Here is an 8,576-nt window from a genome sequence, read left to right as displayed (position 1 = left end):
GGGAGGGGGTGTTCTGTTGTAGGGAGGGGGTGTTCTGTTGTAGGGAGGGGGTGTTCTATTGTAGGGGGGGTGTCCTATTGTAGGGGGGGTGTTCTGTTGTAGGGAAGGGGTGTTCTGTTGTAGGGAAGGGGTGTTTTGTTGTAGAGAGGGGTGTTCTGTTGTAGGGAGGGGGTGTTCTGTTGTAGGGACGGGGTGTTCTGTTGTATGGAGGAAGTGCTCTGTTGTAGGGAGGTGGTGTTCTGTTGTAGGGAGAGGGTGTTCTGTTGTAGGGAGGGGGTGTTCTGTTGTAGGGAGAGGGTGTTCTGTTGTAGGGAGGGGGTGTTCTGTTGTAGGGAGGGGGGTGTTCTGTTGTAGGGAAGGGGTGTTCTGTTGTAGGGAGGGGGGTGTTCTGTTGTAGGAAGGGGGGTGTTCTGTTGTAGGAAGGGGGGTGTTCTGTTGTAGGGAGGGGGGTGTTCTGTTGTAGGGAGTAATGGTTCTATTGTAGGGAGGAGATACTCTATTGTAGAGAGGTGTTCAGTTGTATAGAGGGGGTGTTCTGTTGTAGGGAGGGGGGTGTTCTGTTGTAGGAAGGGGGGTGTTCTGTTGTAGGAAGGGGTGTTCTGTTGTAGGGAGGGGGTGTTCTGTTGTAGGGAGGGGGGTGTTCTGTTGTAGGGAGGGGGGTGTTCTGTTGTAGGAAGGGGGGTGTTCTGTTGTAGGAAGGGGGTGTTCTGTTGTAGGGAGGGGGTGTTCTGTTGTAGGAAGGGGGGTGTTCTGTTGTAGGAAGGGGGTGTTCTGTTGTAGGGAGGGGGTGTTCTGTTGTATGGAGGGGGTGGTTTCTGTTGAGGGTAGATGGTGTTCAGCGGTGGGGAGGGATTGTTGTGTGGCCGGGGGGGAGGGAGGAGGTCACCACGTGCTGCTGCCTTAACAACACAGCACAGACAACAGCACCGTCTCTCACCCTCAACAAATCATGCGCGCCAATATTGGTAATGTAAACAAATCGATGCCGGTGATTTTTATTTGCGCGCCGAGTGGGTTGAGCGTTTGTTGTGATCACGTGGGTAGGAACTTGAGGTGTTGTCGTGTTTATAGCGGAGTGTTTGAGTATACAAGTGCGTGACGGCGTGAGTTTGTGCGTATATGCGTGCGGGGCCCGTGCGCGGGGCCGGGTGTGCGCGTGTGCGGGCGTGTGCGAGGCGGGGCGGGAGGAGCAGTGGTGCAGTGTGGTCCCGAGATCGATACCTTCACCAGGTCTGTCTGTGGACGCTCCGGGGACGCAGGGGGGAGGGGGACGCCACCACCAAGTCCTTGCCGGTTCTCGTACCTCTCACGCCCATGCCTGTCCACGCCCTCCACGCCCGCACACGCCCAGCGACACTGTGAGTGAGTGTTGAGAGTGAGAGTAGGGCGACGGAGACGGTGGTGGGATGGGCCAGCCATCAGGAAACATTATGTGTTACCTGCTTATGGGCGACAGTGAGGCCAATTATGTTGTGATGTTCGGGGAGCGGGTGCACAATGGCGCAGCTACGGCATCTGTGTCACCATAGTCACCAGGCGGAGGGTAGGATGGTGCACCACATGTGGGTGATGGTGAGGAGAGCGCCGCGTGTGCTCACTGATCACCACCGCCGCTAGAGGTAAACACAAGAGTGGCCAGGAGAACCCAAACATTGGCAGGGGTCCAGGGCCTGTGGGTTGGCACAGGTGACACCAGTACAGGGCAGTGCCTGGCTACACCCGCCCGCACCCACCGTCACACTGTGCTCACACCCTCGCCCTCACACCAGGATTACTACACCTTCGACCCGTGTGCTGAGCTTACACCAGATGTGTGGCAGCTGCCCGTGTCTGCTGCCCTCGTCGACATGCTCAGTGTGTGTGTGTGCAGTGTTTGTGATAAGTTCAGTGACCTCTTTCATGATGGTATATAGAAAAGTAATCTGATAAGGTGAGGCTTTTGTGTGACACTACGCGATACCACACTCGAGGCGATCCTGCCCAACTGAAGGTAATGTAGCAACATTGTAACGACCAATAAGTGCTCCGAAATTCCGTGCTGTGATTGGCTTAGCAGGTAAGGTGTGCTTAAGTAGTGATTCTGGATCTGTGGCTGGAGACGTTGCCCAACCATTTCCTATGCAAGTTGATGCCTCGTGGAGGCTGAGGAAGGTGACACCTTCAGGACAGAGGAGCTCTTACTTACTCTTATTCACAAGAGCTTTTTCTGCCGCTGGTGTCTCACTCGCCCTGCTGAGTGGGACGGGAGAGGGTCGCCCCATAGTAATTGTTTATGGGTTTGGTAAGTGAAAAGAACGAAAAACTTGGAGGCGGATATTGAGCAAGGCAACACAGCATTACAGCGTTAAGAGTACAGGGATGGGGGGGGGGGTGTGTGTCTATATATAGTGTGTGAGAGTGGATGAGTTATAAACGTTTGTTCTTGGGAGGGGGGGGGGGGGGGGGTTGTTGACACTATGACAGCTGGCGTGGCCCAGGGGGGGGGGGGAGGGGTACGACTACCACCCACCACTACTATTGCCGGGGGGTTACCACTACCACTACTATGGCCAGGGGTCACCACCACCATCACTACTATAGCCGGGGGTCACCACCACCACCACAACTATGGCCGGGGGTCACCACCACCACCACCACCACCACAACTATGGCCGGGGGTCACCACCACCACCACAACTATGGCCGGGGGGTCACCACCACCACCACAACTATGACCGGGGGTCACCACCACCACCACAACTATGGCCGGGGGTCACCACCACCACAACTATTACCGGGGGTCACCACCACCACAACTATGGCCGGGGGACACCACCACCACCAATACTATGGCCGGGGGTCACCACCACCACTACAACTATGGCCGGGGGTCACCACCACCATCACAACTATGGCCGGGGGTCACCACCACCATCACTACTATAGCCGGGGGTCACCACAACCACCACCATAACTATGGCCGGGGGTCACCACCACCACCACTACTATGGCCGGGGGTCCCCACCACCACCACTACTATGGCCAGGGGTCACCACCACCATCACTACTATAGCCGGGGGTCACCACCACCACCACAACTATGGCCGGGGGTCACCACCACCACCACCACCACCACAACTATGGCCAGGGGTCACCACCACCACCACAACTATGGCCGGGGGGTCACCACCACCACCACAACTATGGCCGGGGGTCACCACCACCACCACAACTATGGCCGGGGGTCACCACCACCACAACTATTACCGGGGGTCACCACCACCACAACTATGGCCGGGGGTCACCACCACCACCACTACTATGGCCGGGGGTCACCACCACCACTACAACTATGGCCGGGGGTCACCACCACCATCACAACTATGGCCGGGGGTCACCACCACCATCACTACTATAGCCGGGGGTCACCACCACCACCACCATAACTATGGCCGGGGGTCACCACCACCACCACTACTATGGCCGGGGGTCACCACCACCACCACTACTATGGCCGGGTCACCACCACCACCACAACTATGGACGGGGGTCAACACCACCACCACAACTATGGCCGGGGGGTCACCACCACCACCACAACTATGGCCGGGGGGTCACCACCACCACCACAACTATGGCCGGGGGTCACCACCACCACCACCACCACTACTATGGCCGGGGGTCACCACCACCACCACTACTATGGCCGGGGGTCACCACCACAACTATGGCTGGGGTCACCACCACCACCACTACTATGGCGGGAGGTCACCACCACCACCACCACCACTACTATGGCCGGGGGTCACCACCACCACCACAACTATGGACGGGGGTCACCACCACCACCACTACTATGGCCGGGGGTCACCACCACCACCACTACTATGGCCGGGGTCACCACCACGACCACCACCACTACTATGGCCGGGGGTCACCACCACCACCACCACCACCACTACTATGGCCGGGGGTCACCACCACCACCACTACTACGGCCGGGGGTCACCACCACCACCACCACCACTACTACTATGGCCAGGGGTCACCACCACCACCACAACTATGGCCAGGGGTCACCACCACATCACTACTATAGCCGGGGGTCACCACCACCACTACTACTATGGCCGGGGGTCACCACCACCACCACAACTATGGCCGGGGGTCACCACCACCATCACTACTATAGCCGGGGGTCACCACCACCATCACCACAACTATGGCCGGGGGTCACCACCACCACCACAACTATGGCCGGGGGTCACCACCACCACCACTACTATGGCCGGGGGTCACCACCACCACCACAACTATGGCCGGGGGTCACCACCACCACTACTATGGCCGGGGGTCACCACCACCACCACAACTATGGCCGAGGGGTCACCACCACCACCACAACTATGGCCGGGGGTCACCACCACCACCACTACTACTATGGCCGGGGGTCACCACCACCACCACCACAATTATGGCCGGGGGTCACCACCACCACAACAACTATGGCCGGGGGTCACCACCACCACCACCACCACCACAACTATGGCCGGGGGTCACCACCACCACCACCACAACTATGGCCGGGGGTCACCACCACCACCACCACCACCACAACTATGGCAGGGGGTCACCACCACCACCACCACCACAACTATGGCCGGGGGCCACCACCACCACCACAATTATGGCCGGGGGTCACCACCACCACCACTACTATTGCCGGGGGTCACCACCACCACCACTACTATGGCCGGGGGTCACCACCACCACCACAACTATGGCCGGGGGACACCACCACCACCACAACTATGGCCGGGGGTCACCACCACCACCATAACTATGGCCGGGGGTGACCACCACCACCACTACTATGGCCGGGGGTCACCACCACCACAACTATGGCCGGGGGTCACCACCACCACAACAACTATGGCCGGGGGTCACCACCACCACCACCACAACTATGGCCGGGGGTCACCACCACCACTACCACAACTATGGCCGTGGGTCACCACCACAACCACCACCACCACAACTATGGCCGGGGGTCACCACCACCACCACAACTATGGCCGGGGGTCACCACCACTACCACCACCACCACCACAACTATGGCCGGGGGTCACCACCACCACCACAACTATGGCCGGGGGTCACCACCACAACTATGGCCGGGGGGTCACCACCACCACCACAACTATGGCCGGGGGTCACCACCACCACTACCACAACTATGGCCGGGGGTCACCACCACCTCCACTACTATGGCCGGGGGGTCACCACCACCCCCCCACTACTATGGCCGGGGGGTCACCACCACCACCACCACCACCACCATCACCACCACCACCACAACTATGGCCGGGGGGTCACCACCACCCCCACCACAACTATGGGCGGGGGTCACCACCACCACCACCACCACCACAACTTTTGCCGGGGAGTCACCACCACCCCCACCACAACTATGGCCGGGGGGTCACCACCACCACAACTATGGCCGGGGGGTCACCACCACCACTACTATGGCCGGGGGTCACCACCACCACCACCACAACTATGGCCGGGGGGTCACCACCACCCCCACCACAACTATGGCCGGGGGTCACCACCACCACCACCAGCACCACCACCACCACCACCACCAGCACCACCACCACCACCACCACCACCACCACAACTATGGCCAGGGGGTCACCACCACCCCCCACCACAACTATGGCCGGGGGGTCACCACCACCACCACAACTATGGCTGGGGGTCACCACCACCATCACTACTATGGCCGGGGGGTCACCACCACCCCCACCACTACTATAGCCGGGGGGTCACCACCACCACTACAACTATGGCCGGGGGTCACCACCACCACCACAACTATGGCCGGGGGTCACCACCACCACCGTCACTACTATGGCCGGGGTTCACCACCACCACCACCACCACTACTATAGCCGGGGGGTCACCACCACCCCCACCACTACTATAGCCGGGGGGTCACCACCACCACTACAACTATGGCCGGGGGTCACCACCACCACAACTATGGCCGGGGGTCACCACCACCACCACTACTATGGCCGGGGGTCACCACCACCACCACAACTATGGCCGGGGGTCACCACCACCATCACAACTATGGCCGGGGGTCACCACCACCATCACTACTATAGCCGGGGGTCACCACCACCACCACCACCACTACTATGGCCGGGGGTCACCACCACCACCACAACTATGGCCGGGGGTCACCACCACCACCACAACCATGGCCGGGGGGTCACCACCACCACCACAACTATGGCCGGGGGTCACCACCACCACCACAAGTATGGCCGGGGGTCACCACCACCACAACTATGGCCGGGGGTCACCACCACCACAACTATGGCCGGGGGTCACCACCACCACCACTACTATGGCCGGGGGTCACCACCACCACCACAACTATGGCCGGGAGTCACCACCACCATCACAACTATGGCCGGGGGTCACCACCACCATCACTACTATAGCCGGGGGTCACCACCACCACCACCATAACTATGGCCGGGGGTCACCACCACCACCACTACTATGGCCGGGGGTCACCACCACCACCACCACCACTACTATGGGCGGGGTCACCACCACCACCACAACTATGGACGGGGGTCAACACCACCACCACAACTATGGCCGGGGGGTCACCACCACCACCACAACTATGGCCGGGGGGTCACCACCACCACCACAACTATGGCCGGGGGTCACCACCACCACCACCACCACCACTACTATGGCCGGGGGTCACCACCACCACCACTACTATGGCCGGGGGTCACCACCACCACCACAACTATGGCTGGGGTCACCACCACCACCACTACTATGGCGGGAGGTCACCACCACCACCACTACTATGGCCGGGGGTCACCACCACCACCACAACTATGGACGGGGGTCACCACCACCACCACTACTATGGCCGGGGGTCACCACCACCACCACAACTATGGACGGGGGTCACCACCACCACCACTACTATGGCCGGCGGTCACCACCACCACCACCACCACCACCACTACTATGGCCGGGGGTCACCACCACCACCACTACTATGGCCGGGGGGTCACCACCACCACCACTACTATGGCCGGGGGTCACCCACCACCACCACTACTATGGCCGGGGGTCACCACCACACCACCACCACCACCACTACTACTATGGCCAGGGGTCACCACCACCACCACAACTATGGCCAGGGGTCCACCACCCACATCACTACTATAGCCGGGGGTTCACCACCACCACTACTACTATGGGCCGGGGGTCACCACCACCACCACAAACTATGGCCGGGGGTCACCACCACCATCACTACTATAGCACGGGGGTCACCACCACCACCACCACAACTATGGCCGGGGGTCACCAACCACCACCACTACTATGGCCGGGGGTCACCACCACCACCACTACTATGGCCGGGGGTCACCACCACCACCAACCACAACTATGGCCGGGGGTCACCACCACCACTACTATGGCCGGGGGTCACCACCACCACCACAACTATGGCCGGGGGGTCACCACCACCAACCACAACTATGGCCGGGGGTCACCACCACCACCACTACTACTATGGCCGGGGGTCACCACCACCACCACCACAATTATGGCCGGGGGTCACCACCACCACAACAACTATGGCCGGGGGTCACCACCACCACCACCACAACTATGGCCGGGGGTCACCACCACCACCACCACAACTATGGCCGGGGGTCACCACCACCACCACCACCACAACTATGGCAGGGGGTCACCACCACCACCACCACAACTATGGCCGGGGGTCACCACCACCACCACAACTATGGCCGGGGGTCACCACCACCACCACTACTATTGCCGGGGGTCACCACCACCACCACCACCACTACTATGGCCGGGGGTCACCACCACCACCACAACTATGGCCGGGGGACACCACCACAACTATGGCCGGGGGTCACCACCACCACCATAACTATGGCCGGGGGTCACCACCACCACCACTACTATGGCCGGGGGTCACCACCACCACAACTATGGCCGGGGGTCACCACCACCTCCACCACCACAACTATGGCCGGGGGTCACCACCACCACCACCACAACTATGGCCGGGGGTCACCACCACCACCACCACAACTATGGCCGTGGGTCACCACCACAACCACCACCACCACAACTATGGCCGGGGGTCACCACCACCACCACAAACTATGGTCGGGGGTCACCGCCACTACCACCACCACCACCACAACTATGGCCGGGGGTCACCACCACAACTATGGCCGGGGGTCCACCACCACAACTATGCCGGGGGTCACCACCACAACTATGGCCGGGGGGTCACCCACCACCACCACAACTATGGCCGGGGGTCACCACCACCACTACCACAACTATGGCCGGGGTCACCACCACCTCCACTACTATGGCCGGGGGGTCGCCACCACCCCCCCCCACTACTATGGCCGGGGGGTCACCACCACCACCACCATCACCACCACCACCACAAACTATGGCCGTGGGGGTCACCACCACCACCACCATCACCACCA

The 8,576-nt window shown here is 61.0% G+C and overlaps 1 protein-coding gene across 3 annotated transcripts in view; it reads left to right on the top strand.

The window, feature by feature from the left end:
* The first annotated feature begins 1,202 nt into the window (after positions 1 to 1,202).
* LOC123762018 (post-GPI attachment to proteins factor 2-like) overlaps positions 1,203 to 8,576 on the top strand; it is a 289,172-nt gene continuing 281,798 nt past the window's right edge. Inside the window, exon 1 of one of the 3 annotated variants that reach the window (XM_069335770.1) lies at positions 1,203 to 1,230. The gene's annotated coding sequence lies outside the window, so the exon portion shown is untranslated. Of the gene's footprint in view, positions 1,363 to 8,576 lie in introns of all 3 variants that reach the window. The other 2 variants (XM_069335769.1, XM_069335768.1) reach the window with 2 other exon arrangements.

The sequence above is a fragment of the Procambarus clarkii genome, chromosome 34 (assembly GCF_040958095.1).
Source record: "Procambarus clarkii isolate CNS0578487 chromosome 34, FALCON_Pclarkii_2.0, whole genome shotgun sequence".
Taxonomy (NCBI): domain Eukaryota; kingdom Metazoa; phylum Arthropoda; class Malacostraca; order Decapoda; family Cambaridae; genus Procambarus; species Procambarus clarkii.
This window is presented reverse-complemented; position numbering and strand designations above follow the sequence as displayed.